Consider the following 8179-nt stretch of genomic DNA (forward strand, 5'->3'; position numbering starts at 1 on the left):
ATAAAAAAATAAATCATGCATCAAACTCAAGCCAGAGCGTTTTAACTGCACACTGCTGTTATTCATGCACAGAACATGTTTTATGGAGCTTGTAATGAAACGTTTCCCTTGCCTCTTTTAAAGCAGCGTGATGCAGACGAGATTTACAGACGAGCACTAACCCCAGACATCACACCGGACAGCTCCAATACATCACACAATACTAACAAGCATCCCAAAGCAGGATCATTGTTGTCCATGTCCGTCCCCTGATGCCCATTCCAGGAAACAGAACCGGAGAGAAGTCAACACGGAGACAGAGCCAAGAGACGCTTTCCAGTGTGACGAGACAAATCATTTAATACTCAGAGGGTCTGGAGGAACTGATTTCCCTTGAGAATAGAGGAACCCATCACAATTAATCGAGCAGATTTTAATCAAAGCACTGAGAAGAAGATAAAAGATAAGAGTTATCTTCAGTCGCACTATTGTGGACACTCTTACTAACAACCAGTAACTCTTTACATGGCATGGGATTCCAGAAACTGAGTACTTGAATTTGATTACATCGCATTTTAAAGTGCTCAGAATAAGATTACAGTTGCTTTTGTATACATTACATGATTATATATTAATACAGTCAAACAATAGCAATAAATCAAATTCTTCCTAAATTGAATTCTGCTCACATGCATTCAGAAAGTCATCAGCTTTGAGATTTGATGAGATCTGAGATTTGGCACATAACAAGAATGATGATTTTGGCATTGGTGAAGATAACAGCTGATAACAGACGCTTAATTGTTTGTTAAAATGAATAGGGACAATTGAGTTTATAAGAGTTAAGACTACTCCACTCCACCTTAAAACGCCTCGTTTAAACGTGCTCCACATCTCTGCGTCACTGTGTGGAAAGATCTGCATTACACTGTCCAGATGTTCACACAGAGAAAGAAGAAGTTACTTTTATTCTCTCTGATGCCGCAGCGTCATGTCGTGGAGACACTGTGTGATTGTGAAAGTGAAACTACTTAGTTTGGTTTTCCAAAAGAGGACACAACTATAAATCAGTGGTGAAGTTGTATTTCAACACTGTTCCAGAACAGTTCACAAACTTCACAAGGACAGTCTGGCTCTTCTGACTCACAGTCTGTAAGTACGTTTTCATATTTAAAGGTCCCCTTCTTAATGATCCCATGTTTTAAACTTTAGTTAGTGTGTAATGTTGTTGTTAGAGTATAAATAATATCTGTAAAATGCTAAAGCTCAAAGTTCAATGCCAAGCAAGATATTTGATTTAACAGAATTCGCCTACAAAAAACGACCCGTTTGGACTACATCCCTCTAGTTCCTGCAGGAATGACGTCACTAAAACAGTTTTTTTGACTAACCTCCGCACACATGAATTCACAAAAAGGGGGCGTGGCCTTGTTGCGCTCCGACGGAGAAGAAGGAAGAGCTGTGTTTGTGTTTGTCGCCGTGTCGTTGAAACGCTGTTATTTTCATCTCTGAGTCCAATCATCTTTGTTTGGGCTTCCCAGGAACGCTGTACTTTGAGATTAATGGTTACAATTTATGTTTAACTCGGTTCCCGAACATTATAATCCACATGTTAAACTATGTGCAGCACATTTTGCTGAGGACAGCTTCCTCAATCTCAATCAGTTTAATGCCGGATTTGCACAAAGATTATTCCAAAGATTCACAAACACGCTTCGAAGTTCCGATCTGAATGGATTGCTAAGTGAGATGTTATTTGAAATAAGTGATGGATTACATTTTCTGTAATCTACACAGCACTGACTGTGTTTCAGGAGAATTGACGAGTGAAAGAAGGATCTGTGTGTCCTCACGTCTCATTAGAGCTTCAGACAGACGTCCAAGACCAGCTGACCACAGACACTCCATCTAATGCAGACGGACAGGATGACCATCATCCACTGCCTCAGGATCATCATGTGTGTGTGCGTGTGTGCGTGTGAGTGTGTGTGTATGTGTGAGTGTGTGTGTGTGTGTGTGTGTGCGTGTGAGTGTATGTGTGAGTGTGAGTGTGTGTGCGTGTGAGTGTATGTGTGAGTGTGAGTGTGTGTGTGTGTGAGTGTGTGAGTGTGTGTGTGCGTGTGTGTGTGTGTGTGTGTGTGCGTGTGAGTGTGTGTGAGTGTGTGTGTGTGTGCGTGTGAGTGTATGTGTGAGTGTGTGTGTGTGCGTGTGAGTGTATGTGTGAGTGTGTGTGTGTGTGAGTGTGTGAGTGTGTGTGTGCGTGTGTGTGTGTGTGTGTGTGTGCGTGTGAGTGTGTGTGTGTGTGTGTGTGCATGAGAGAGAGAGAGTCTCTCTGACTGTGTGCAAGGACTGTGTGTGTGCACGTGCCTTGAGTGTGTGTGTGTGTGTGTGTGTGTGTGTGTTTGATCACTGTTTAATTTCTGCAGACACTCTAGTGATGATCATAATGTTTTTTGGTGTTCAGTAATTCCTAAATGTTCATGAGGTTTGTGTGTGTTGGATTTATTGCAGAGTAATGAGTCTGTGTTCTGCAACATAATCTAATTTACTCCATATCTCTGTGTAGTTCTGGATTGTGGTTTTCTATATCTCTGAGCTGGTTTCATACCACAACATATCACTTTCTAACTTCATTTACACTTATGTGTGTGTGTGTGAGTCATATTTGGTATTTAATATTTGTTTATTCTTAAGCACATGCAAACTTATATTAATAGATCAATCAGTGGCTCAGGGTTTTTGAGTTGATGAAAAGCTAATAATTAATAATAATAATTAAATATTTTCAGAAAATTAAAATAGTTAATAAATAAAAGGCATCAAACTAAAACAATACAGAGAAATGGTCTCTTACAGAGAAAGTTGCCTAAAGCATGTCATTCCTTGACGAAGGCTTTGGTAAGAAATAAACCGTGTTTCAGGGAGTGTGTGCAGTTATAGTTTTTCTTTGTTTAGTCTTCTGCTTTAACTTGCAGCTCGAAAAGGTTTGCGATTGTTTTACTACTTTAAAGTTTAGCTGCATGTCAAGGGACCTCTAAGTGACATCAGAGAACCGTAAACGTGAATGTGTCTTTCAGCTTGAGTAAAAGTTTCTTTAAGGCCTTCGAGTAAATGTTTTAGCTCAAATGAGAAAAAGTTTGTGAATTGCTGCCTTCTGACTCGTGAGTCACGCTCTCTGCTTGAGTTTGTGTCTTCATGTTCGGCTTCGGTCCTGCTGGAGAGCGTGAAGTAGACCCACACACACGCGCACACACACACACACACACACTCACACACACCCCCGCTCACACACACACACACACACACACACACACACACACGCGGCCCTCCTCCAGATACAGAACGTCTTCATTCTGTTGGTTTCTCATCAGTGTTTGTGACAGACGTCTGGTCTCTCTCTCTCTGGGCCGCTGATGGACATGTGTGGCTCTTCTGATGCTCCTCATTGGTCAGATTTGTGCAGGTAAGACACCGGATTGGCTGAAGGTTGGATTTGATAGACGGCGGTCTGTAGTTTATGAGTTTGATACACAATTGAGGATAATGATGGTATTTTCAGATACTTTTAGTAAGTGAGAGAGAGAGTGTGTGTGTGTGTGTGTATAGAACATCTGGTTCTGATTTGGTGTGTGTTGAGACTGACAGAACCGCACAAACACATGAGATTTCACACATGAACCGCTGGAGTCCATCCAGAACCCGAGGTGCATCTGTATCAGCAGATCTTCAGTGTCTGTGAGCGAGGATGGATCGTGTGAGATGACGTGATCAGCAGAGGTGATGAGTGTGATGTGTGTGTGATCTCACGCTCATGGAATGGACACACACACACACACACACACTCTCATTTTCTCTTTTGATTGGCTCAGGAAACTCTCCATCCAGCCCAGAAGAGTTGAACGAAACAAATGTGTGGCATTACTGCTTCATCAGCGGTTAAAGGGACAGTCCATTCCAAAAATATCATTCTGTCAGCATTTACTCTCCTCATCATAACTTGTGCACACAGTAGATGGTATTTAGATTTTTAGTTGCTTTTGTGTTATGAAGAACAAGGAAAGTTACACGGGTTTGAAACAACACGAAGGCGAGACGATGAAAGAGTTTTGAGATTGTGTTCAGAATCAGTGTGTTGTTCTAGAATAGTGGACTTGAAGATGCAGCGGTGTTCTGCAGTCTGTATTATTATTATAGTGTGCATCTGTAGGTTTGTGAGATGGATGGAACGACTGACATGGAATCAGTGTTTGGGTAAATTACTTTTAAAATGAATGCATTACAATAGAAAAAAATTAAATACTGTAATTGCTTTACTTAAGTTACATTTTTTGGAAAATAATTCATTACGTTACTCTTTTTATATGAGAAAGATTATATTTTCTGCAAATGTAAAAGCCCTTTCACACCAAAAGTGAAATGAATAAGCCTCTGATAAAAAAATATATATGGGATATTTGTGTTATTTAACATATTTAATTATTGCAGGTTTGCCTCATATTCTGAGTTTTGACTGATTTTGAGGAACACTGAATCTGTTTTTGTGTAAGTGAGATGAGTAAATGCATGTTGACATTCAGTCCAGAACAGTGTTGGGGGTAATGCATTACAAATAAAATGAATTCTATAATCCGATTGCTTTTTTGAAGTGGCTAGTAAAGTAAGGTTTTACTTTTTAATGTAGAAGGAAATATCTGAGTTACTTTTTTACGCCAGTTAATTTGTTTCCATGTGTTGAGTGACAGCTCTGGTGTTGCCATGGAGACAAATCAGGAGTAAATGCAGAGTGTTGTGTGTGAACATGATCTCACTCTTACCTAAATTTAAACAATTGTAGTATCAGGCTGCAACATAACAACATTGAACAAAAGTGAAGAAGGCCTAAGTGCTCTGTACATCTCTCTCTCTCTCTCCTGGTGATTTCTGTGCTGTCTGTGAGTCATGAGCAGCTCAGATCTGTGAACCTGGAGCAGCAGATGAAGTAACGTCTGCTGGATGCTGATGGAGAAGTGTGTTTAACAGAGAGCATCCATTAAAACACTGCTCATGACAGGGGGTCTAATGCAGAAACATCAGAGAGGTGGGAATCCTGCGGGAAAACTCATGAAACACTCCTGTGAGAGCTGTGTGAGACACGTGTGTGTGTGTGTGTGAGTGTGAGAGATATTGTTGTATACATATGATCCAGATGATTCTATTGATGTTTGAGGTGAATCTCTGATCAGTTTCTAGCAGTGTAGCTGTGTGAGTGATGTTTAATGCAGTGACAGTAATTCATGTATTAACAGTAGATCTCTCTCTCTCTCTCTCTCTCTCTCTCTCTCTCTGTGTGTGTGTGTGTGTGTGTGTGACAGAGACGAGCAGCAGCTCAAACGTCTGTCGGGATCAGAACGCTCTTCATGAGCAGATGGACGCAGTAGAGAAGGTGAGCTCAGTTTCATCAGTGTTTAATCAGACTCAGAGTCAGTCTAAAGCTCAGTTCATCTGTCTCGTCTCTCACTTCTGGAGTTAACTTGAGACTTTCTCCATTCTGACATTTTTCCCTTCTGAATTCTGAGTTTATATCTTGCAGATGTATTGCTTTTTTTCCATCTAAATTCTACGTTTATGTCTTTTAGTGTTGGACTTTTTTTGTCCTTTAAAGTCTGATAAAATTTTGCAAATGTGTGATTTTTGTCTTCTAAATTCTGAGTGTATATCTTGTAGTTTCTTGACTTTTGTGCCCTCTATTCTTTTCTTGTTGCAAGTTTATATCTAGCAAATCTAAAACTTTTTCCTTTCTAAATTTTGAGTTTATTTTTGTGTTGACCCTTTCATCCTCTAAATGTTGAGATTACATCTTGCAAATTTGTCACTTTTTTTTCGTCTCAAATCTGAATTTCTGTTTCCCCCATTTAATTCTCTGTTTATATATTGAAAATGTATGACTTTTTGTCCTTCAGTTTGCGAGTTTTTGGAAATGTCATTTTTTTTTCCCTCTAAATCCCGAGTTTTCATTCTGCAGGTTTGAAATGTTCTGTCCTCAAAGTTCTAGGTGTATATCTTACTGTGTGACTTGAGCGGGTGGAGGACTCTCTTCAGGAGCTGGAGGCGGAGCTGGCTCTTCTGCTGGATGCTGTGGAGGCCCCTGAGTGGAGCCCCCTGCTGGACAAGCCACTCATCGACATACTGGACCAATCTCACAGACTCTCAAACCATAACATCAGGATTTTTACATGATAAACAGGGAATCTGTCCACAGAAACATTGTGTGTTAATATGTTTAGTCAGGTTCAAAAGATGCAATCACAATGTTTACTAACCTTTTTTTATTTTTCAGAAAAATAGGAGTTAATATAACTAACATTCGTTAAACCTACTCTAACTAATGTATACTTCTGTGTTCAGTCAGCACTTGTAGTATAGCTACACTTGAGTGTACTTGAGTATGACAGATGGGTTCAAGTGTACTACAAGTGCTGACTGAATACATTTTAAATAAAGAGATACAGAAAAGATTTAATTCATATTCATGGTGTCCCAAAATAGTCCAGTTGAGTACACTCAGATTATTTTATCTTAAGAAGTACTAAAGAATAATATTTACTATATTAAGCACAAAATTAGTGTGCAAAAATAGAGCACTCGAACACTCTAAGAGTATTCTACTCTTTTGTTTTCATTTTCTTCAAATATTTTATATTTTTCCTCTTTTAATTTCAGGGTGAAATATGATCCCAGAGTTTCTTCAGGAGATCGTACACTACAATAAATGGACGGAGCAGCTCATAAAGTTCTGGTACTAATAAGACGATAAGCTCTTCTTATTAAAGTTAAATGAATCTTATTACTTTACTGCGTGTCAGTATTTTCTTCTGGTGTTTGTTCGTAACTATTCTAAATGTTCTGAGGAGATGATCAATCACTGCATGCATGTGCATATCCAAACATAACATGTCTACAGTCTCTCTCTTTTCTTCACTGAATCCAGGAAACCTGTGGTTTGTTCAGACTCCCAGCATGCATTGCTCTTTTGCTATTGCTTCTGTTGTTCAGAGTTTGTAATTTGGTTTGAATGCACTGCATCTCACTAGTCTCCCTGTTAGAATATGTTATCTATCGTATAATTATTTGTCACATTTTGATTTGACTGATTCATGTTGTTTTGAACATGCTGTGAGTCTTAATAAAGAAAATAAAAATTATCCCAATTTTTGATACCTGCATTGATATTAAAATGCATCGCAATTTACCCAAAATTCAATATTTAGAACTGAAATAAAATAAACCTTTTATTTTATTATTTTATTTTAAATTTTCATCAAGGGTGAATGTCAATGTGAGAAAAATAAAATCAAGCTTAAAAGCTGTAAGGAAAGAGAAAAATGTTTTTAAGAGAGAAACATTTTTATGAAGATTCATTAATTTTTGTAATTTTAAAGGCAGTAAAAAAATTATTTTATGAATCTATGAAAAAAAATACAGAGGTAGAGGAAAAATCATAGGATTTCAACAGGTTTTAAGACACCATTTTGAGTATCTAAGACATATTTTTCTCAGGTTGTCGTTCAGGCTTCTTTACTATAGTGAAAAACATGAAAACTGACAATTCTAAACTCACAGAAGAAAATAAAAACATTACAAATATGCTACACCATAAAACTTTTACAAAAAATGCATACATTTTGTTATCTCTTTTTCTCTTCCCCAAGTCTTTGATTTCCTCTAAAAGACAAGTTTACTGATTTGTGTTTAAGAAGTAGTTTTTAGAAAGATGAAAACAACAACAGCAAAAAGAGAAAATTTTGACCAGGAGAAAAATCAAACAATGGCAAAAGAATGAAAAAAAAAAAAATAGAAAAAACTAAAGCATCTAAAGCTGGAATGACTTCAGTGGCTTTCTGGAGGATTTGTAGTGAAATGACGCATTGAAATGCAGATTATGTGAATCTGAGCAGATGAAAGGTAGAAGATGTTTATATTGAAGCAGGAAACACAAACATACGGCTTTTCTGGCGTTTTACACCCGAACGTGATACAGACACACAGACACAGTTCAGTTCGACTCTTCAACAATCTGCACATTAACACAAACACACTTCCCATCTAGTTATATATATATTTACATAACATTTCTGAAAATATATATTTACAAATATTATTTGAATTGTTCAGAAATAAAGACACACAAGAGCATATTAATACTTTATTCATACTTTAATGA

The 8179-nt window shown here is 37.9% G+C and overlaps 1 long non-coding RNA gene across 1 annotated transcript; it reads left to right on the top strand.

Annotated features, from left to right (window-relative positions):
• The first annotated feature begins 3357 nt into the window (after window positions 1–3357).
• On the top strand, window positions 3358–7044 carry LOC113057492 (uncharacterized). Its single transcript, XR_003277828.1, has 3 exons — window positions 3358–3442; window positions 5331–5401; window positions 5981–7044. It is a non-coding gene; the product is annotated as an uncharacterized LOC113057492 (long non-coding RNA).
• The last annotated feature ends 1135 nt before the right edge of the window (window positions 7045–8179 follow it).

This window comes from Carassius auratus, chromosome 38 (assembly GCF_003368295.1).
Source record: "Carassius auratus strain Wakin chromosome 38, ASM336829v1, whole genome shotgun sequence".
Classification (NCBI taxonomy): domain Eukaryota; kingdom Metazoa; phylum Chordata; class Actinopteri; order Cypriniformes; family Cyprinidae; genus Carassius; species Carassius auratus.